The sequence below is a fragment of the Chelonia mydas genome, chromosome 10 (genome assembly GCF_015237465.2).
Source record: "Chelonia mydas isolate rCheMyd1 chromosome 10, rCheMyd1.pri.v2, whole genome shotgun sequence".
NCBI lineage: Eukaryota > Metazoa > Chordata > Testudines > Cheloniidae > Chelonia > Chelonia mydas.
Window position 1 is genome coordinate 14,556,568 of NC_051250.2, and position 23,414 is coordinate 14,579,981.

Sequence of the window (23,414 nt, forward strand, 5' to 3'; positions counted from 1 at the left end):
TCTCTGTGGCATCACAGCTCAGCATAGGAGAGAGTGGTCCAGCCTGAGGTGAGTTACAGCAGCCTAAGGGCTGATCTAATTTATGCCACCAATATACGGTGTTTAAAGGCCTTTACATCAGCGGAGGTTCAGCATGGGAGAACTGTACATGGCAGAGAACAAGCGACAAAGTCCAAGAAACTCTCTTTTTATATATAATCTGCTGGGAAAAGACGGGACACAAATTAAAAAAGATTGCATTGTGTTTAAGGTCCATCAACTGTTCAGAAAACACATATCCTTAGAAAACAATTTGCTAACAAAATGACAAAAAATAGTCAAATTAGGCTAAATTTTTACAGTTTAGTTATAATTCAGAATCAATGCAGCTGTATTCCTATACCAACTTTAGACATACATTGATCTGATAATACTTTTACACTGAATAGAGGTCATTAAGAAGGTTGTTCCTTAGTTAGCTGTCTCTTATTTATAGACCTGTCGAGGTATCTCAGTTTCAATCTGTAATTACTCAAGAGGGTGTATAATATATTATCTACTGCGGTTCATCAGGCAAAGCAGAACAATTGGGAATAAGCCTCTTTCTAAGACCCTTCTCTTTAATCCCTGGAGCCACACAGAGAAGACACTGAAAGATCCCCAGTCTCTTGCTGTCCTGATTAGCGATGTACATGTTTAGGGCATTGCCTTTTGCAAAATACTGAAGCTGGTAGATTCATTACAACAGGGATTTTTTTTTTAAAATAGCAGGAGATAAATAAATCTAGAGTCAATTTGCCTAAAACTAATAATCACAAAACAGTAAATTCCTACATTACATAAAGCACCAATTTATCTTGTGAAATAAGGAATATGTCCAAACATGTTAAGAGTTGATTATAAATGGCCGACAAATTTATCTTGAGATCTGTCTTGTCTTCTTGGCTCTGCTCTGTGATAACAGAAGCAGAGCTGTTGTTATGGGCTCAGCCTCAGTTATGTATGCAGAGTGGTATGAAGATGCCTTTTTGACTTGCTGTTCTTTCATCTATTAGAAAAAAGGAAATAGCTAGTTCATTTTTTAAAAATGGGCGGGGGGGGGGGGGAAATACCTCAAAGACAGGGCCATATCCTCAGCTGGTGTGAATTGGCATAGCCCTGGCTGAGGATCTGGTCTATATGGTATTTTCTTACTTTATCCATCTCCTCAGCGTATCAAACGGGAAATAAAATCTTTTTCTTCAACAATATTCTACTAAGAACTTGGGCCCCAATCCTGCAAACTGGCCAACCCACATGGACCCCTTCACCCATGTGGTACCTTCACTGAATTGGCACTTCCTGTGGATGTGAAAGGCTACCCCTATTTACAGGACTAAGGCTTTGTCTGTGCTTTTCATCTCTAGAGCAGCTCAAAAATAATAATCTCCACAATACCACTCTGAGACAAGAAATTAAGCACTATAACCCCAAATTTACAGGCAGGAAAAAATGAGATAGAAAGTTACATGTCTTACCAGGTGCCATTATCCCCATTTTACAGATGAGGAACAGAGGGATAGGGAAACTAAGGGCATGTCTACACTGCAATGTAAGCCCAGAGTTTGTAGAACTCAAGCTAGCAGATCCTGGGTTTGTTAACGTATGGCTTGAACATCTATACTCACGTGTAATCCCAGGTGAGGAATTGTTGATCTCTGGCTCCCAACTTGGGACTCCAGCATCAACACTGCATTATGTGGGCCCAAATTCAACTGCCCATATCCCAGACTTCCTAGCACCCTCCCAAAATGTAGCCACTTTACCCTTTGTTCATGGTGCACTGTGGGAAAACATGACCGTCCATCCTATTTGACTGTTCAGAGGACAAAAATAGTTAGTCTGTGGGACTGTGAAATACTTTTGGTGGACTCCCAGAACACAAGTCCAGTGGGGCTGCGTCTATACTGCAAAGCAACAGGGCTTGAACCCTGGGTCCTGGTTTGACTCAGGCTCAGGCCTTTGCTCTAGAATCTTGCTCTATATCACCCTGGCAGAACAAGGACTTGACCTGATAGCTCACAAATCCTAACCACCTACCCCCAGACCAGGTTTTTCTTCTTCAGGTTTCTTGTGCTCAGACCAGACCTCTCCTCCTTTAGATTTTACAATACACCTTTTTTAAGACTTCCAGTTCAAAATAAAGAGACTCTGAAGACAGCTGGGGTTAGATGCGGGTAGGTGCCCAGGCTGATCTAACTGTAGGACCAGGACTAGTATTAACAGTGTAATAAAAACACACACCATGCACGCGCATACACACACACACACAGAGTCAGGAATACAACTGTGTTGGGTCATGTCCCTAGGAATTCCCGTCCTTCATTTATTGGGTTCATTGCTTTTGCAGGACATGGGAATTCCCTTCATGCTTTTCTGCCATGCCCATCACTGTGGTATCTGAAAATTCAATAAGTGGCAAACCAAATCATGGAAGTGTATGGCACACAAACGAGAAGGGGGAGGGGGACAAAACATAACCAAAAACCTCCCATTTTTAATGTGTCAAGATACCATTACAAGCAGAGTAATCCATGGAGTGAGTCTGGAAATAACAGGAAAAGGCTTTTGGAGCTGCCTAAACAAGAAACATCATTCAGCAAACTATAAGCCTGCCCTGAGGCAAGGGACAGAAGCTTTGGCCTCCAACCAATAATATGGTTCAACCAGTCATTTTTCAAGACATAAGCCAGGCTTATTGTAAAATATTTCTTCAAGCTCCTTGCTAAATTCAAAGACTCCTTGTAGAAAAGAAAATAAGGGCCAGAACCTCAGCTGGTGGAAATCAGCATAGCTCCATTGCAATCAAATGAGCTATGCCCATTTACAGCAGCTGAGGATCTGGTTCTATATGGGTAACTTTTTTGCAATAGCAACAGTATGCAAAGGGCACAAAACAAAAATCTTAGGCTCCTCTGGGACACTTCTCCTGTTATTAGACAGCCGTGTTCTAAAAATTTTCCTTTCTTATTTACAACAGATGTGTCTTAACTTGTAGTTTAGGCGTCCCAGGCACAAACAGTGACTGGACTTGTGCTTTGATGCTGTAAACAAAGAATAGAGGAGACCAGTAAAAACCAAACAGGACTTTCGCCATCAAAATTTTATTTATGAGCAGGTGTTTTCACTCAGACATAGATTCCCTCTGCAGCTTCCTTGTCTGCACATGTACATCCTCAAGGATGATCAAGAAAATGCACTGCAGGGATAAAATCGTGTAACCCATCACACTAATTTTAAACATGGGTTTAGAAGAACATTGTTTGTGACCCACAAATATTCATGTAACTTCTTTAGTACACACTGCAGAAGAAGACAGCTTCCCACAGTGTATCAAATTGCATAATGAAGCAGTAATGTAGCCAGGACAGAAAGAATGGGCTCATCAAGAGGCAGCCAGAATAGGAATCCATAGACAACAGATGGGAGGTATTGAATTAAAAAGTCAAACATGTCTGTATCTGTATCCATGTCAACACCACGATTTTTTCCTTACTTTCATATTTCCATGCACCCATTGGGTTATTGGCCATGGAGGACTAGCTGGATTCACATTAGAGATTGGCTCTAACAGGGGCCAATCAGGCAGAGGGGTTACTATTAAATAACACAAGACATTCATTCCCACAGTCTCCCAGAAGATGGATTTGCATATACCACGCCTGTTGGCCCAGATGAGAAATCAGGGCTGGCAAATGCAACCGTATGACTAAGCAGAGCTCACCAGGTTTACTCTGCTGAGGTCACTGGTCTATTCTGCTGCTACAATTGGGGGCGGGGAGGGGGGCAGGAAACTAGTGCAAAACCGTAGCTCCACTGAGTGGGAGTTTTATCATTGACTTCAAGGGGGGCAGGATTTCACACATAGTGTTCTAAAATTAATATCTGGTTGCCTCTGTTAGCTCATGCCCTTGGAACTTTTGTTTTGGTGTACAAGTCACACAGAAGGTTACAAGAAGAAGAATCAGAAAATAATCCAATCCCCTCAGTGACCTATGGCCCTATATATTCAGATTGTGATAACCTCACTCCCACTGACTAGTAATTTATTCCACAAGCACTCCCAGTGAGATCGTGCAAGATACCCTTCAGGTATAAAATCTGGTCCATAGTGCAAATGTAAGATAGCAGCTCCCGCCCATGCTAGAAGGCTTTGTCTATCTCCTCATTCCAAATGAACTTTCCTGCCCCCCCGCCCAAGTGTACAGTCAGGTTAATATACATGCTAATGATGGGAAATGTCATCATTTACTATGATAGGATGACTACAACATTTTGCAACATATTGTATGCAATGCAGAAACAGATTAAGTTACTTTTTACAATGTTTTGCATTAGGAAGGGGATCCCACCAACCTCGATTCTTAGATACGTTGTGTATTTGGAAAAAAGTATCCGATGATTTAAAAATAAATAAAGAATTGGAATTAGAATACAAAACAGGCATGACTATTTCTTTCAGCTGGAAAGAAAAGATGAATTAAGTTTTTCTTTAATGATGCTGTCATGGTTCAAAAACAAAAAATGAAACAAAGTATGGCTCTGTATAATACTGTATGATAATTTCTTCATTCCACTATGCAGTCTTGTTTTATTACTCATTAACTCCCTGTCCTCAGTGTAAATGCCATTCAGAAGCATTCACTGATTCCCTAACATATCTATAGAGAAATGGAAATTAGGTGTCTTACGTTTCTTCTGCAATGTAAGATCATCACCCTGAAGATATCATGTGTAGCAGTTTAATTGTGTTTTAATTTTAACATTGCCATGGCATTGGGAACCTTATTTGAACTTCCCTTGTAAATCACTGACAGCTAAGGATGTTATGTATCATTGCTTGAATTACATTGGTCATGTTCTTAGGGCCCATGAGTCGTGGGTTAGGAGAGGATCATGGGACTGGAAGTTCCTCTTCCCTCAATTCCCACCCCCCTCCATGGGATTTCAGGAACCTACAGAGCATATAGCACAACAGACATAATAATTAATATTTACCTCTCATAGCACCTGAAAAATCAGGGTTATAAATCAGTGGCCACTATGTGCCGAGGACTACTGGATACCTAGGGGGTCAGGGCAGATCATTTCCAGATCACAAGCTGACAGAACTGCCCCATCTTTTCTGTGTGTGTGGGTACAGGTGCAGTATATCATACAGCCCCAGGGTGAGAGAGTGCATAGCTTTGTGTTATGACACAGCTGTCAGGAGACTATGGATTTTACGCTATTTGTATCATCATAGAAGAGTAAAAAAGTGACCTATTTTCTCATTTATCTCACAGCAGTTGAGATATTACAAGCCGCTGATGGTAACAGAGAGGAGTTTGTCCTACTTTCAGGCTGGCGAAATGCAATGGTCAATGAGGTTTACATTTAAAAACAGAGCAACATGTATTGTCCCTTCTTTTATATAAATGTGGTGGCCTGGAGGTACAATTAGCATATCAATGTCAGGGCCATTAAAAATTTCACTATACACCCGTGCATTGTTGAACACCCTAAATATTAAATCCCTGATGTTTCATGTGCCAGAGCCTCAAATTAGATTCCCATTTTCTATTGTTTTTAAAAATGTTTTCAGCACTGACTGGGCGCACTCCAGACTCTACGAAAGACTCTATGAACCTAGTTTTCAGAAGTGAAATCAACAGAAGTGACAAATGCTCAGGCCCTCTACACCTTAAATCTTGAAGTGCTAGGAAAGCGGATCCAAGAGGTTTAGAGGAGAAAGGGACACATGTTCAACAGGCCACACCCATTCTGGATTGACGGCTGCTACCTAATCACATTAAATGGACCAAAGATCTTAACAAACTACTGCTGTAATAATAAAGCAATGCATTTCAGACCAGGGGTTTTGGGGATGTGTGAGGAAAATGTAATTGCGTGTGATGCACAAAGCTCAGTAAATTATCAATTCAGTTGGATCTCTTCACCTGTGAGGGTCATGTTAACAGTTGACAATATGGCAATTCACCTTTACAAACAAAGCTTACAAAGGAGGTTGCTGAAATCAAGTGCAGGATGTTTTCCAACAAAGGGGTTCAGTTGCAGGCTCTCTTAGTAGCAGTAACAGCTGTAGGGAAATACGGTGCTTAAAGGGGTATAGAGAATGTAGTATATAAACACCATGCTTTTGTTAGAATAGAGTACATTGGTCCGAACATTTTAAAAGGTTGCAACCCACCTTCCAAATGCGAGTACACAATTAATTGTGGGAAATAGAACCCAGAAATCCCCAGTCCCTTGCTCTACCATGTGCTATGACCCCTGCACACACTGAAAAAAACAAACTCTGCAAATTACACATGCTTCAAAGGCAAAAACAAAGAGCATGGTTGGTTTTCCATCATATTTTGGCTCCTGGAGTAATGGGATGGGTGGAATTAAATAGCCCTTGACCCTTTTAGAGCCACTGAGCTAATCAGTGTACCACTACTTATCAAGTTAGTGACGGAGGATTTTCTCTCTTATTAAGTGCTCTTTATGGACCTGATCCAGTTCCCATCGAGGTCATCTACCGTGAAAAAGGATAACGTATTAGCTGCAGAGCTCTCCAGCTGCTCGCTGTTGGTCTGTCAGAGTAAGATTACAGGCATGAGATTAATCGAGTTGTTAACAGGATAAGATCACATGTGTCATAACAACATTGAGATTATGCGTATTGTCTCATGAGACAGAGAAGAAATGGCTACACATTTCTCCTTTCATTTTAAAGAATGAGGGAGCATTAATCTGCCAACAACTGCAGAACATAAAACCAAGTTATTGTCAGGCACCTGTCAGGCATAACAGTACAATGCGGATCAACAGAACCAGGTACACACACTCAGCTACTGTATAATATTCAGAATTTCCTTGGTTTATGTTGGCATGACAAAGATAATTTAGATCAAACCGTAACTCTCCTTAAAACTAGATGCCATTTCTCAGCTCTTGTCAGCTGCATCCTTTACTGAATGTTTGTTTTGTATTTACATTCCACATGTTGATATTTCATCATGATTCCAGGTAGCAGTGTGTTTAAAATACAACATTATACATCAGACTTTTATCAAACATGGCCAATTATGCAAATTCCCCCCACATTTATTTTTAGAGAAAAGGAAGATTGATTGCAGAGACATACCATTATAGAGATAGTGATTTAGGAGGGTATTTCAATTGCTAATGTGCCTCACAATGATGTGGGGTTTGTTTATAAACTTCAGACCTAGAAAATTGAATGCTCTGTCAACACCAGATAATTATCACCTCCTATCCGAAATTCTAAACTTAATCAAAATGTTCTTTGCAATGGAGTCAACAGTTGGCATGAGCCTTAAAGAAATTTTATTATGATGCTGTATGTATGTAAAAGGTAATTACAAATCAGATAAGTAGTGGATACCTAAAGCAATTTCCCCACTTTGCCTGGAATGCAAAATAAAGTGGTGACTACATCACATCTGATTGACTTTGGGGAGATTCGTGGCTACATCAGAGGTTTCAAACCTATTTGGAGGTGAGGGCTGGATTCTATGTTTAACTGTGGTCAGTGGACTGGGATATAAATTCAGTACTTCATTACTCCCCTAAGTTCACAGCAGTTCTCCCTCAGATGTCAGGGGAGTGGGGGGGTTGCATATGGATCAAAGGAAGAATATGACCATGTAAATAACTAAACTTTTATTTGTTCAGTATTTTGTCACATTCAGACAGATCTCTACCACTGCTTCTGCTCCTTGTCTCTTTCTTATTCCTTCCTCATCCTCCTTTCATTGTTTCTCTCACTCTGTCTTTGCATGTCTCTGCTTTTCCTCTCCCAACAATTCCCAAGTTCTCACCCCTTCAGCACCTCATTCCCATTCAAACCGACATGCTAATCAGTGAGGGAATAGTTAAGGTTGACATCAAAGTATAATCACTGAGCTTTAGAGTCAACACCTCAGTTAGATTAGTATGGGATGTGAAGGTTCAGAGTTTCATGCTGCCTGTAGAATCAGGCACACATCATGACATCAATTCATACACCGTTCTCATTGGAAGGTTGTCTCTGCAACCAGCACGGCTAGAAACTTCACTTTCATTTTTAAATGAATACTGAGATTCTGCGTATGTCATGAAGACCACATAACTACATAATGTGAGCCAGGTCCGGCCCATGGTGGGTCACATGTTTGACACCTGTGGCCTAGAAAGTGCCTGGAGGAGCATTTTGGAAACAGAGGTTCAATTATGATTCATAGGTGGAGAACAACATTTTGGGCCTTTTGTTCATTTTACAACCTGGCAAACTTGCAATATCTACAGTTAAGGGATATGTCTGAAGTCAATAGCTAGGACTTCTGACTCTTCTTTCCCTAATCTAATCACTTGACAACTCTCCTGCTCAGATGTTAAGAGTTAAAAATCTCACCAGCGTATTCTCTCACTTTCTTATCCCAAAATGCCATTCAATATGCTGTGGGCCAAACTCAGGATTCAATTCCCTCCATGGAATCCCACAGACAGGACTTGACCTTCTCCACTCTAGGGTTTTTCTGTTTACAGCCACCAATCCTTCTCAAGTTCTGATGTCAGATTGCCAAAAAGAGGAGTTTACAGAACCTAAGTAATGCTTTAGAGTTAAAAATATTATAAATATGGTTATGCATAAGGGTCATTGAAAATTTTCCATCAAAATGGTTTTTAATGGACAATTGGTATTTTCCTTTTTTTTTTAATTAAAAGTCAAAATCCCATTTAGCCATTAAAAACAGTTTTGATGGAAAATGTTTAACAGGCCCTCATATACATACATAGTGTTATAAATCTGCCCAGCTTTCCTTCAGCCTTCCAACAGGAGGCAAAGTGTCTGGATCTGCGCAGGGACTCTGGGGAGAGGTCAGAAAAGGCCATAAGGACCCTATACTCCCTGCCATGATTTGATGGCCTCTCCTCACCAAGAGAGGAGACCGGGGGATATTATGGGAGATGTAATATGACCAAAAAGCCCAGCCTACAAAAGAGAATGGTGAAAGCATGAATCACCCAATGACAAATCCCATGTGGCATAAGGCATTTCAGCATCAAAATATCTTGGCTTTACGAAAATTCAAAATAGCATGGCTAGACAGGAGAAGGTAGGATCCTGAAAACTTTTTCCTGTTGTAAAATGAGGTTACAGTACAGGAAAGGTTAAGAACCACTGTTACAGATCATATACCTCAAATAAGGGCATCAATACAGCAAAACCAAGCACAAGTAACAGCCATTTTTATCAAGCTATAACTTTGCTCCAAAAGCTGGTCTTGCCAAAAAGAACATGGACGCCACAGAGCAAAGGAATGACGATATATTTCAGTATGTGCTTTGCAAACCTGTCAGAACATTCTGATCTAATACTGGAGTGTCCTCATCTCCCTTCTTGTTTTCCCTTCCAAAACTTGGACGATTATCCTGTCATATTTGAGGAAGCTCTGCTCCCACTGTAGGTACAATATTACTGAAGTATGTGCTTGTATTCTAGGCTATCAGGAGAAAATAATAATTTGCCTTCTGTCTACCCCTAAGCTATTTACAGACTGATTTCCTGGGTTTGTGATGGATGTTAGGACTATGACTTTACCAAAGGGGGTTGAGTACCCGACTCTTTTTTACCTCCAATGGGTGCCTAACTCCCTTTGATGTTACCAGCCTAAATTACTATTTAAAATGGTCTTTTCAAACATTCTTTAAACAAAAATGATATAAGAAGCACAAACGATAACATGAATATATGCCAAACACTGTATGCCATTTTAAAACCTGAAACACAATGTAAACATGACTAACTGAATGGAACTCCTGGTTTTCTATATTCTTGTAGGCTTTTTGCTTTGTCTGACAGTCCCCAGGGCCTCTGCTAGTGAAAACATTGTCACTTAATGTACTTCTGTTTCCAGGAGCTGCATACAGAAGCAGCCACGTATTCATTGCTGTTGTGATAAACACAGGTTTGAAAGTACCAAAAGCTGGGGACTTGTCTCTTTGATGCAACTCAGTTTTTGGTATCCAAAGGGCCATGTGGTAATCCTTAGGAACAGTAATAAAAGGAGCACAATGTTGGAGCTGAAGGGGGGGGGGGGGGGGGGGGAACGACAGCAACTGGCCATATACGTTTTCACTTGTAACAAATCCCCTCTTATATACTGCTGTTAGAAGAGATTCCTGAGCCAAAAGCTGACTCTAAGAGTCACATTTTAAGCAACTCTGCACGGCCTGAAAACACAAAGGCCTTCTTCACCATTTTTATTTCAGATGCGGTTGTGAGATGGGGTTTACAGCAGCCTAAGTTTTAGTATGATGAACAAAACTGATTGGCCGGCAGCAGCCCTGCTTGGATGCTAGGCACAGCAGCTCATTAAGAGATCCAGCTCTCCTGTGCAAATAAGCATGAGAAACAAGAGCTACTGAGGGAGTCTTATACAGGGTGTGTTTAAAGTGTTCTCATAGCACATCAGCTTTCTTAGGATGCTGACCTGCTTCCTATTCTTCCTCCCCACCCCCATCCTCCACAATGGGTTTGAAGGCACCACATCGGTTCATGCTGACAGTATATGCACTACCATATATGGAGAAATCTCCAAAGGTCAAGGGGGGAAATGATGCCATGGAGAGAAGCTTACAGGCTGCTTCATCTCTCCCTGCAGCCTTCCCCCCCCTCCCCCCCCACAGAAATCATGCTTTTGCAACTCATAAGTTCTCCCCCATCTCGTCTTGCCGAGTCTTAGCTTGCTATCTACAAATGGCTAACCAATACAACAGGTGTCATTTCCATAGATTTTAAAGAGTCAGATCCTCAGTGGATGTATATTGGTTTAGCTCCATTCCTGGAGTTCAATGGACTGACATCAGTTGAGGATCCAGCCCATTGCCTTTATACAAAAACAAAAAACAAAAAAGAACACTTTGTTTTCCTTTTGTTTTGGGACTGATAGATTTCAGTTACATTACTTCAGGACTCTACATTCTGCTATGGGCTACTTTCATTCAACAAAATATACTCCAGAAATTGTATTGAAGTATAAGAGCATAAGATAAATGCCCTCTTCCAATTACAGCTGAGAATCTGGCCCGATGGATCTAAATGTGTCATTGGAAAAAAATGCACATTTAAAGAGCAAGGTCTAATGTGGCTCCCTTTAGAAGGTGTCATTCCTCTTAGAAATGTATTTTTATTTTGGATTATAGACAAAATTTCTACAGCATTAATGTTCTCTAAAGATCTGAATTTCAAAAGGAAGAGCAATAATCCCAGTAGACTTCCAGAAGAGGCTTTTGTTTTATGTTGTCTCATCTCCTCTGGTAATCACTGGAATAGCTAGACACTTTTTAAAAACTATGTTGCATATACATCATACAGACTTTCTTTAACAAAGCCCACAAAGAATATTGATATTTAAGGGGGAGGATTAGAAGAATGAAGGATGCCTAGATGTAAGCAGCTACTCATATCACTACTTATCTTAAAAAATGAATTACAGTAATTACAGCAATAAATTTAATTTGCAAGACATAGCTACATATGTTAGACACAGTGCTGCTGGATATTGCCTGAATCCAGAATATGTTAATATTACTTATTACTGAGTATTCCCGGATGATCTCTAGGAAGAGAGAGAGGAAAAAAAAATCCATCTTTCCAACAATATTGACAGAGGTTTTAAAAAAATATTATATGCATACAGCAGTAAGCAATCTAGTATGAAGCAGGACCCTATATGTGTATTACTGATTGCAGCTAAGAATAACTTCCACATTCAAGAGAATTCTCCCCTCTGTGCTTGTAAATAATGCAGAACCTTTGGTATCCTTGATTAACAGTGGTGTTTCCACAGGAGGGTGAAGGGACATGTTGACCTACAGGATGGATATTATGATATCCACTTGCCTTATTGCTTATGAAATATTTGGGCAGAAAGGGTATGTCTACATTGCAATAAAACACCCATGGCTGGCCCGTATCAACTGACTTGGGCTTGCGGGGCATGAGCTGCAGGGCTACAAAAAGCAGTGTAGTCATTTGGGCTTGGGCTAAAGCCCAAGCTCTGGGACTCCGCGAGAGGGAAGAGTCCCAGAGCCCAGGCTCCAGCCCAAGACCACACAACTACACTGCAATTTTACATAGCCGTGTAGCCCAAGCCCCACAACCTGGAGTCAGCTGACATGGGCCAGACACAGATGTTTTATTGCAATGTAGACATACCCTCAAGCACTGATCCAACAAGGCACTTAACCATGTGCTTAACTTTAAGTGCATGAATTGTCCCACTCAGGACAATGACTTAATGTGCTTAAGGGATTTGCTGAATCAGGACTTTGGGTTCCATCCTGAATTCCCCCCCCCCCCCCCCATCATCCAGCCATATGAAGATGTGGGTACTGCCGGATCCCTTGACTCCAAAGCTACCTTACACTCTTACAGTGATTTACACTGAGGGCAGCCCTTGCCCAAGTTCTACTGTCAAAGGGACTTAGCAGATCTTCTGATTTAAAAAACACTACAAGCTACTGCTGCTAGAACCAAAACATATTTGGGGCCAGATTCTCAGCTGTCACAAATTGTCATAACTCCATTAACTTCAATTGTGCTATAATGACAATTCACCCAAATTGAGGATCTGACCCCTTGGTATTTTTGTTAGTCAGCAATGGGTGAATGCAATTAAAGTTGTTTCACAGGGTACTGCTCACCCAGCTTCCTTCGTGCCCAGAGAAGCCCACAGAGGAATGAAAATAAAAAGGGGTCCCCCCGAAAAACAAAAGCTTAATTACCATTTACTCTGCCTTTCCCCCAGATACTGCGTTTACTATTATGTGAAAAATATAGCCGAGAATCACCATAGAGAATTAGCACAGGTTTTTGAATAAGAGCAATTCATTAAGAGTTACACCCATCTAATCAGGGAACAGAATATCTTGTGACATATGTGAGCCAACCAAAACCTCTCAAATTATATATATTCTATACTTGCAAATTTACAGGGAGGAGGGATAGCTCAGTGGTTTGAGCTTTGGTCTAGGGGGAGGGATAGCTCAGTGGTTTGAGCATTGGCTTGCTAAACCCAGCGTCGTGAGTTCAATCCTTGAGGGGGCCATTTAGGGATTGGGGGCAAAAATTGGGGATTGGTCCTGCTTTGAGCAGGGGGTTGAACTAGATGACCTCCTGAGGTCCCTTCCAACCCTGATATTCTATGATTAGCAGACCAAGAATTATTCACAGAAATTAGGTGTCAAATATTTTTTGAATAAATTCTAGAAAATCGCCTTCTGTTTGCAACCTCTTCCTGAACCAAAGGGGAAAGAAACAAAGATCATTTACAGTGAATAATTTCCCCAGGTCTGTTAGTCTTATGTTATTAAAAAGGTACAATTTTACCTCTTTTATTTGCAAATCCTTTGAAACTTCTAGCTTGTCCGGTTAACAAGCTCTGACCAATTAATAACTAGCGAAGAGTGGCCAAGCAGCCTTTGCACTGGGATTAACACCTAGTTCAGTGGTTCTCAAACTTTTTCAGGGATCACTTGAAAATTGCTGAGGGTCCCGGCAGGCCACTTAATGATCTTTCCAAATATTGTTTGTACCGTTAGCTAACTATTCTAAAGCACTTTGGATAAAAGCGCTATATATAAAAAAAACCACCTCCATAATTAACTTTTTTTGTTCTACAAATAAAAGCACACTACTCATATTGTAATATCCGTCATCTTACCTTTCTAATGCGCCTTCTCCCCCACTGCAGCATCCCCCGAGCTGAGGCGGGGAGGAAGAGGGGGGGTGTCTCTCCCACACCAAAGAGCTGAGACAGGGAAGGAGGGCCATCTCCCCCAGGCAGCTGCAGCCTTGGAGCTGGGGAAAGTCACCTTTTTCTCTGACCGCCGCAGCCCTGCAGGTCCCAGATTCCCCCCACCCCTTCTTCTCACGCCACTGCCCCCTCCCACCTACCCCCTATCCTCCCAAGGCCGCCACCTCACCTGTGCATCTTCTCCAGGTCCAGGCACCTAATTAGTGGAGCCACGCCTGCGCGGCTCCACTAATTAGGTTGGTGGCACTTTGTCTTGCGTGTGGCTGCCCAGGCACGCACCTTAGAGGGGACTCTCTGTGGACCACCTGAATGGAGCTCGCAGACCACTGGTGGTCCATGGACCACAGTTTGAGAACCACTGACCTAGTTTATTAAGTTCTCTCACAACTGTCATGGACAACCTGGGTCAGATATAATTAGTCCCTGATCCAGAGCACACAGTCCATTACAAGTGGTGGCAGACTGCACGTGGACGTGTCCAGTGTGAATTATACCTAGTTTATATAAACCTTGTTGGTTTTAATATTTACAGAAATATCAGATAGGGATGCTGTGAAACATTTACATCTATTGGGCTACATGCAAAGAGGCTCTCTCAAGCTGCTTGGTAACAAAACTTTCTCAAGAGCCAAAGAAGACAGGCTGTTGAGACATTATGTGAATTTCTTAATCCAGCATGCTGGCCTGTATCCTCTGCAATGCCACAGTTGCAGAATTAGCCATAAAATCAACCCCCTGGTTCCCTATGCTCTAAAATCCAAGTACTTGTTGTTAAATTACATATTTCCTATATATTATTGTATCCTCAGTGTTGCAAAGAAAAAACTTTAAAAGATTAATCCAGTGTAGCCAAGGTACAGTTGCCTATAGAGGTTAAGCAGAAAGCCTGAAACAATGTTTGAGAGGTGTGAACTATCCCATTCAATGCAATGTGTTAACCCTGAAACCTATGATGACAATCCAAATGTTCACATCGTTAGCTGCTTCCCTGTTAAACATTTTAGCAGAAACATCCAGGGAATGTGTTTATGCCACAATCCCAAACTGCCTGCTGACTCAGGATCATTGGGCTCAGGCAAAAGGGGCTGTTTAATTGCAGTGTAGACATTCAAGCTTGCTCTGAAGCTTGGGGTCTGAGACCCTGTGGGGTGGGGGGGGCAAGGGTCCCAGATCCCAGGCTACAGCCCAAGCCCAAATATTCACACTGCAATTAAACAGCGCCTTAGCCCAAGCCCTACTCAGGTGGCACAGGCAAGCAGTGGGTGTCTAATTGCAGTATAGACATATTTGAAAGCAAGGGAGATTTAGGGTAAGCCCATTACTTCTTGTCCTACCTGCAGTAGCATGGAGAATAATTGACTATAGTCCTCTTTCCAACAGCCCTTAACAGAGTTGAACACTGTTATTGGGTCCCCCCTCAGTCTTCTTCTCTGAAGACTTGTTTTTTTAAAACCTTTCCTCAGAGGTCAGATTTCATAAACCTTTTATCATTTGTGTTGCTCTCCTCTGCAGTCGCTCTAATTTGCCCACATTTTTCCTAAAGTGTGGCACCCAGAATTGGATACAGTACTTCAGCTGAGGCCCCATCAGTGCTGTGTAAAGCAGGACAATTACCTCCTGTGTTTTACGTCTGACCCGCCTATTAACGCACCCAAAATGACAGCATCTTTTTTTGCAGCTGCATCACATGGTTGAATCATATTCAATTTGTGATCCGCTATAACCTCCAGATCCTTTTCAGCAGTACTACCGCTTAGACAGTTATGCCCCAGTTTGTAGCTGTGCGTTTGATTTTTCCTTCCTAAGTGAAGTACTTTGCACTTTTATTTATTGAATTTCATCTGGAGAATTAGTTCATCAACAAGTTTTCAAGGTCCTTCTGAATTCAGATCCTGTCCTCCAGAATGCTTGGAACCCCTCCCAGCTTGGTGTCATCTGTAAATTTTATAAGCATATTCTCTATCTCTACTTCATCCAAGTCATTAATGAAAATATTGATTAGTACCAGATGGAGGACTGACTACTACAAGACTCCACTAAATATGCCCTCCTACTTTGACAGTGAACCCTTTATAACTACTCTTCGAGTATGGTCTTTCAATCAGTTGTGCACCCATCCTATAGTAATTTCACCTAGACTGCATTCCCTTAGTTTGCACATGAGAAGGTCATGTGGGACTGTTTCAAAAGTCTTACTAAAAATCCAGTAGACGTGATATAGCTTGTTTCCCTCATCCACTAGGCCAATAACCCCGTCAAAGAAGGAAATTAGGTTGGTTTGGCATGATTTGTTCTTGAGAAATCCATGCTGGCTCTTCCTTATAACCCAATTATCTTCTAGGTGCTTAAAAATTGATTGTTTAATCATTTATTCCAATATCTTTCAAAGTATTGAAGTTAGGCTAACTAATCTATAAATCCCTGGGTTCTTCTTTGTTTCCCTTGTCAGAGATAGGTACTATGTTTGCCCTTCTTCAGTGCTCTGGGTTCTCACCCATCCTCTATAAGTTCTCGAAGATAATTGCAAACTGTTCCACCAAGGCAACTGCCAAAAATCTTCCCTTTTCTCCTCACAATTTCTACAGCATAATGGAGTTGGGAGTCATCAGTAAATTAAAAAAAAAAAACCTCCCCTTTTTAATTTAAATGAAGCTGTTGCAGAATTTCCAGTCTGTCACCAGAGTGCCTTGGAAACCAGAGTGTCTTGCTGAAGAATTTAGGTCCCACTTTAACAGATAAAAGTATCTTGCATTAGATCAAATGTATTCTTTGGAAATGGAGGGGAATTTATGTATTACCCCCAAGTAAACATGAACATAGAAAAGGACATGAGCATTTAGCAAAAAGTGACATACGTAATGGAAAAATCACAGTTTGGTATGAGAGCTAATCTAAGCAAGTCAGTTGTGGGATATGAAGAAATAAATTGTATTATTGTGAATTGCCTAAGAGGTATCACCCCATTGTGTTCATCTCCATATTAAGTAAAGACTCTCTACAAGACTTCTCCCAGCAAAGAGCCCCTGCCAAACACATGGCTCTGAACTAGCATGTTGAAAGAGTCTTGTCTATGGACACAGAGGGCTTGATCCAAAACACATTGAAATCTATGGAAAGATTCCATTGGACTTTGGATCTGACCCATAGAGTCGGAGAGCAGAGAATCAGTAAAAAGCTTTACTATGATGAATGGTGTTAAATAAGGATATTGTTCAAAAGAATTAAAGATGCTGGACCTAATTAGGGCTATCCGTCGAAGGTCTGCTCTTGTAAACACTTATGCCTGTGAACATCTTTACTCATATGTGCAGTTTCACTAGCTATTTGTACATAAACGTCTGCAGGACTGGGCCCTGAGAGAGACATTACCAATGAATTAGATCATTCATAAAAAGATTTCAAATGCCTGTGATTTTGTAGAGAACCAAGCTTCTAATTGGTTTAGTCGTAGTGCACATCACCCAGTCTGAATGCAGTGAGTCTATCGGGCTATAATAAGCAACTGTCATTCTCTGGCTTTAACCTCCATTGGATGAAATTATTCAATCTACATCAATTATTTGGCAAACAGCAATAAAGGTAGTATAATAGAACACTGGCACAGTAATATTCTACCCCATTATCATTTAAATGAAGTTACCCAGGATAGCAACCCAGCACTCCCTTTGCTATTGTTCTAACCTGTATTACTTTACGTTCCGTCAGTATGTTCTTAAAGCAATATCCAGCTCCTTCCACAGCAGCATCCCTGGTGACTCAGTTTCATAATGCTATCATTGCATTTCATACCTATGCAGTTTCGGAGATGTAGAATTCAAGTTAATTCTGTCTCCTCCTGGGGAGTAAATATTCGAACTAAAGAATCCTTGGTGTGACTCCTGCATCTGCTCCATTTCACAGTGTTTATCAGCAGTTCATCTGCTCACCCATATGGGCAGTCTCGTTTTTTTATACGGAATTACTCAGTGTTGGAGATCCATGCACTGGCACATTCCATACACTCTAGTTGAGGATGAAAATAATTAGACATGTGCACCAAATTTATGCTTTTGGAGCCCTGAATGAATGGCCTCCAATAGTTTCAATTTTAGTACACTAATTTATGATAAGGATGTTTGAGGACTGAAAATGCCAATTTTGAGGGGTAATTGGGCAGCATTTATAAACCCTATTATTTTAAAGCAAAAACAGGTTAACGTAACTGTGTTACCAAAGCAGGGCTAGTTGCCACTTTGACCATTTATATATTGTACCTGTCCAACACCCTTTATCTGTTTGTCTGTCTTTGACCTGGGAGCTCCTCAGAGCAGAATACCAATATCTTCTTTTCACTTTGGAAAATCCTACCATACTGTAAAGGTTTCTGGGAAAATGAATATTAACCTGGTTCTTCTGAGGAAAGAAAATTAATTCTTCCATAAGCTCTGCAGCACAATTTGACCTCCATTGCTCAAATGCTGCCTTGGAGAAGAATTTGCCTCATTTTTACTGATGATATTTGTGAATGTTAAGATGGTGTTAGTGTGTGAATCTGTTTACCTATTGGCCTCCTTCTTACTCAGCCAATTAAATGTTTTTCTGCTCTCTCCCACTCTTGATTCCCCTCACTCAGTCTGAAACCACCAGTCATATGATAACCAGACCCAAATTACATCAAAACTTGTAAAGTGCCCACAAGATAATTAACTTGGAACACCAGGGAAAATAGTTTTTCTTAAAGCTTTAGCTGGATGGTCTGAAGATGAAAGACCAGAGTTCTGTCTTCTAATTCTCCTACAGCCAGCAAATACACTGCCCAAGAATAGATCTTATATTTTTTAATTCTTACCTTGACCAAGTGCAGTGTCGAATGAGTTATCCTCATGATAACCTCTAGCAGAATTTCTGACTCTAATGTTTGCTCCTCAAGTCTCCATCCTAAAAGAGATTAAACAAATGAAAGTCAACAGGGTTAGAAAATTATTATTATTACTAGAATTGTGGAAATGTCTATGAGTCCTGGACATGGACCTGCACCCCACTGTGCCAGGCACTGTACAAACACAGAACTAAAAGATGGCCCCTACTCCAAAGATTTTACTGCTTCTTCCATATTTCCCTGCTTTACACAATGTCATGGAACTTTGAGGGGGTGGGGCTGCTTTTATAATCTACTTTTTAGCTGTGCACCATCACAGTGAAAGAGAAAAGTGAGGGAAATGTGTTCCTCAAATCATAGGTGACATCTCATACTGTGTTCATATTCCCGGCATTTGGACCTTGATCCAACTCCTGTAGGTCAATGGGAAACCTGCTGGATCACACCCATGGTCTCACATTGTTTGATCTTGGTGTCAGGTGTTACTCATGTAACAATATTGTTGTCTGGACTGAAAGCTCTTCAGGGCAGAGATCGTGTCTAATGATGTATTTGTACAGTGTCTAGCAGATTGTGGCCCTGATCTTCGTTTGGGCCTCTAAGTACAACAACAACATTCAGAGTTCATCATCTTTCTTCGATATCAGACTTATTCAAGAAAAGGGCATTTTTTATTCTGACACTAAAAATTTAGATTTCTTACCCCACGAAAAATGATTGACTATTCAACCCATGGATGAAAAGAATTAAATATGCGCAATGCTTTGACTGGATACATGCACCATCCATGGATTATACAGTATGTTAATTCCTTTCCAAAGAAGTTCAGTATACGCTCTCACAATCTACATACTGGGAAACACTTTGTTACACCGATTGGAACAGTTTCAGTTAGGTCTTGAAAAATTGTAAAACAAATCAACATTAATAGCAGCTTGTCTTATCAAACTGCCAGCCTGAGGACTCAAAACAGAATTAAACAGTCTATTATTCTCTGGCTAACTTTACAAATTAGGAATGCAGCAAAATGGAGGAAAACTTGTGATTTTTCCCCCTAATCTGGTCTCTATTTTGTCCTTAAAATAAACCAGTTCTTCATGCTAATTTGTCATCGTATGTTTTGAAAATGCTTTAGAGTCAAGAAAGCCAAACACTGCTGCCAAATATGAAAGCATCGTTTTGTAGAAGTAAACTTTACATCGAGTTCTGTATAGATTTAGATGAAATGGGCCTGATTCCACGTTAGTTTCTAGGCTTGTAGTGGTGTAACTGAAAGAACTCACTCATTAAATATCAGGAAGCCTGTTACGCAACTGCATCTTGTTTCAGGTCTCAAATAACTGAATGCTTGACAAAGACAGGAAACTTTATGTTCTGGAGATTGATATAATGACCCAAATTCGGAGGGGGTGGGAGAAGAGATTTCATAAATAGATCTGAGAGCAGGATGCTTTCCCAATATGCCCAGCTGTCAAAATCCAAACATTATGTATTGTCCAAGTTCATACCCTTCCAGCTGTTTGGCTTTATGAACAGAGAAAACAATAATATAAAGTTCAGCTCAAACGATCTCTTTAGGCTTGGCCACTCCTAGAGCTCTTCCCTCAAGACTGCTCAGCTCCCACCAAGATAATCACCGAAGAGCCACTCAGCTTTCTTGTTTCTGGGCAAGAAAACAAGCAACCAGCATTAATGAATCAACAGAACCTACACTTTCTCTGCTCGATCAACATCTGCTGACAAGATCATCCTGCAAAAACATTTGTTTTTCTGCAGTACGTTTTTAAAGTATCATTTTAGGTCTATAATAAATAACTAACAATTCTTGAAACATATACAAACTACTATCAATCATTACAACACTCTTAGTATAAACTGCAGGCAGGTTAGTGGCTATGCTGATTAGGTATTTTGAGCATCACCATAACAAGGAATATACAAAAATCATGAAATATGATATACAGTGCATGAAAATATTGACTCACTGAGCATTAGTAACTAATGTCTAATCTAGCTAAAGAATAAGCAGCTGTACTGCTTTAACACTGAGCATTTTTAAAGTCAGCATTTAGTCTGTTGCCTGAAAAGACTTGGAACCAGTCCTTGTCCAACAGAATGATAAAGCTTTTCAATTTAAATTAAAAGGGGAGGGAGCCACCAGAACCTAGACATGTTTTTCAAGTATAATTTAACAGAACAAAAACCCCAGAAATCACAAATAAAGGTTCTTTTCAAAGATTCACCTGCCATATCTGCCATTGATTTTCATAAGCAGTTTGCTAACCAACCAGTGTTTGCTGATCATGTTCTCTATGCTCACAGTGAGATCATGACAGATACCCAAATTAAATTTTTTTACCCAGCAGAAACCACCACACACTCACACCCAAATTGCTAGTCCTAATGCCATCTTGCTGGTGGAAGCCAGGTGCTCTTATCTGATGATACTTGACAGGCAATAGAAGAGCCCACATCATTAAAATCAGAGCTGACTATTGGCTTGGAGAAACTGACTTTTGTTTCAATTACAGTACTACTAAAAATACATGAAAAGTGAGAAGAGGAAAAGTGGTCTGCCTGTCACATAGCAGACAGTTCATTATGGGATACAAGATGGATAGCACCTGCTAAACTTCCTGAAAAGGTGTCATTTTAATTTAAGCTATTACAAATGTACTTTTTAAAGATAATTTCTAGCAAATAAATACTTGCTTTTTCCTCCCTTTTGCTGAGAACTTTCCTCATTGTTTATTATAATCAAGATTCCATTGCCTTCTATATTATTTGGTTCCTGGTTTGGATAATGAGCATATTGATGGCTTTTGTTGACTCTGCAGTGAATCACTGGGTTTTAAAGTTCTCAAAGAAACAGCTGGTAGTTATTCCACAGCAGGGAATTCATCTATGATATCCACAGCATCACATCCCTCTAGCAAGCACAAACTCCAAACAAACAGTACATCAAAGACTTTAGGGAGGCTGAAGATAATTTGTGCTGCTTCAAATTCTCAGTGATAAGTCTCTGGCAATTATTTTTGTACAGAAGAATAAAAGTTTTATCGTAATTAGGTTGTACTGGTAGGCTGAAAAGTATGAGTGGAGAGAAAACAGAATAAGGTAGCCTCCTGACTCTCTCTCCACACACACACACACACATATACTTTTTCTCCACAAGGGCTACAATTTGTAGGGTCTCCCCAAGTCCTGAAACTTTTAATGTTTAATTTTGTACTGGCATTTTAGCTTCCTGTAGGAGTTTCAGTATGTGACAGGAATTTCAGCAGTGAAAATTGCCAAAACAAAACAAAAAAAACCCCACCCAACAGTGCTATTATTGTCTAACAAACATTATGCCCCATCACCCAGATAGCTCCTCTGAATGATATGAATGTCCCACAAGAGTCCAATTCAGAATAATTTTAGATGACATTTGTATTTCCCCCCATCAATGAAATTAAAAAAAAAATCTTGATTTTTTTTCTTTTTAAGCAAGAGACATTTAATTGAATGTAATTAAAAATCACTCTGCAGCCAAGAGATTTTAGTAGCAAAGACTTCCTTGGTGAGGTTAGTAAAATACTGACAAGCAAAACCAGGTTAAGAAACATGGTAACTAATGGTCTACAGATCAGAACAAGAACCAGTCACACAAGTACTCAGTGCTACCTCAGAGCCCTGGCCTTCCCTGTCCAATGTCCCATCTCCTGCCATGACAATCCCTAATGCTTCAGAGGAAGATGATTATTCCATACCCCATATGGTGCAGGGAGGGAAAATCCCTTCCTGATCCTTGCAGGTGGCTGGCTGAAACCCTGAAGCATGAGCTGTTAGGAATATAAGACAAACTGGAAGTGAGTCCCTCAGCTGCTGAGCCCTGCCTCCTACCATCACAGCAATCCTGTCAGACAATCACACTCCTAAATTTGTCGAGCTCTCTCTTAACACTGATTAAGTTGTTTGCCCCCACAACTCCTAATGGGGGGTTGCTCCAAAACCTGACTCCTCCAATGGTTAGAACCTTCTAATTTCCAGCTTCAATTTGTTCATGGCCAGCTCATACCCATTTGTTTTTATGCCAACATTTCCCTTTAATCTAAATTGCTCTTCACCTTGCCTGGTAAGTAAATGATCCAAGTATGTTTTGTTAGGCAGCGCTCATCATTTTGATACTGTTTGGTCATTTACCAGCTAACTTGCTTTATTTGGCCTCCCAGACACTAGTGGGAATTGTGGCTCTTATACCTATGCTCATGGAATCTCAGATATTAAGGAGTCCATAGCTAAGTTCATCCTAGATACAGGCCTAAGCACATCCAGATGGGCCAGACATGGAAATCCCAGCATTCGGGGATGGGGAGTTTTTTGCCTACAAGACTTTGTTTCAGGATCATCTCTCATTATTTGTACTATAGCAGGACATGTCCAAAGCACTTCCTCCTTTTGTCTTCGTCACAAAAACAACACATTGGTTTGTGATATAACAATATTGTTGCTGTTGTATTTGTAAGCAGAGTTTTGCCCTGAGACACCTTTTGCTTCATGTCATGCTGGTCTAACAATGCTTGCAAACTCCACGTCAGTTCTAACTGAAGATGGTGAGCCTCAAAAGAAGATACAGGCTTGACCTGAAACATGACTCCATCTCCCCTTGCCCACCCATATTGACCAGCATTGTTAGCCATTCCCAAGAAGCAAGCTGCACTCCTTCAAAGGCTGCAGTAACTTAC

General features: G+C 40.6%; 1 long non-coding RNA gene across 1 annotated transcript; it reads right to left on the minus strand.

Annotated features, from left to right (window-relative positions):
• Positions 1-4,862: 4,862 nt before the first annotated feature.
• Positions 4,863-20,345, minus strand: LOC122462119. Its single transcript, XR_006284476.1, has 3 exons — positions 20,196-20,345; positions 18,658-18,746; positions 4,863-6,596 (listed from the first exon to the last, which is right to left on the minus strand). It is a non-coding gene; the product is annotated as an uncharacterized LOC122462119 (long non-coding RNA).
• Between the last annotated feature and the right edge of the window lie 3,069 nt (positions 20,346-23,414).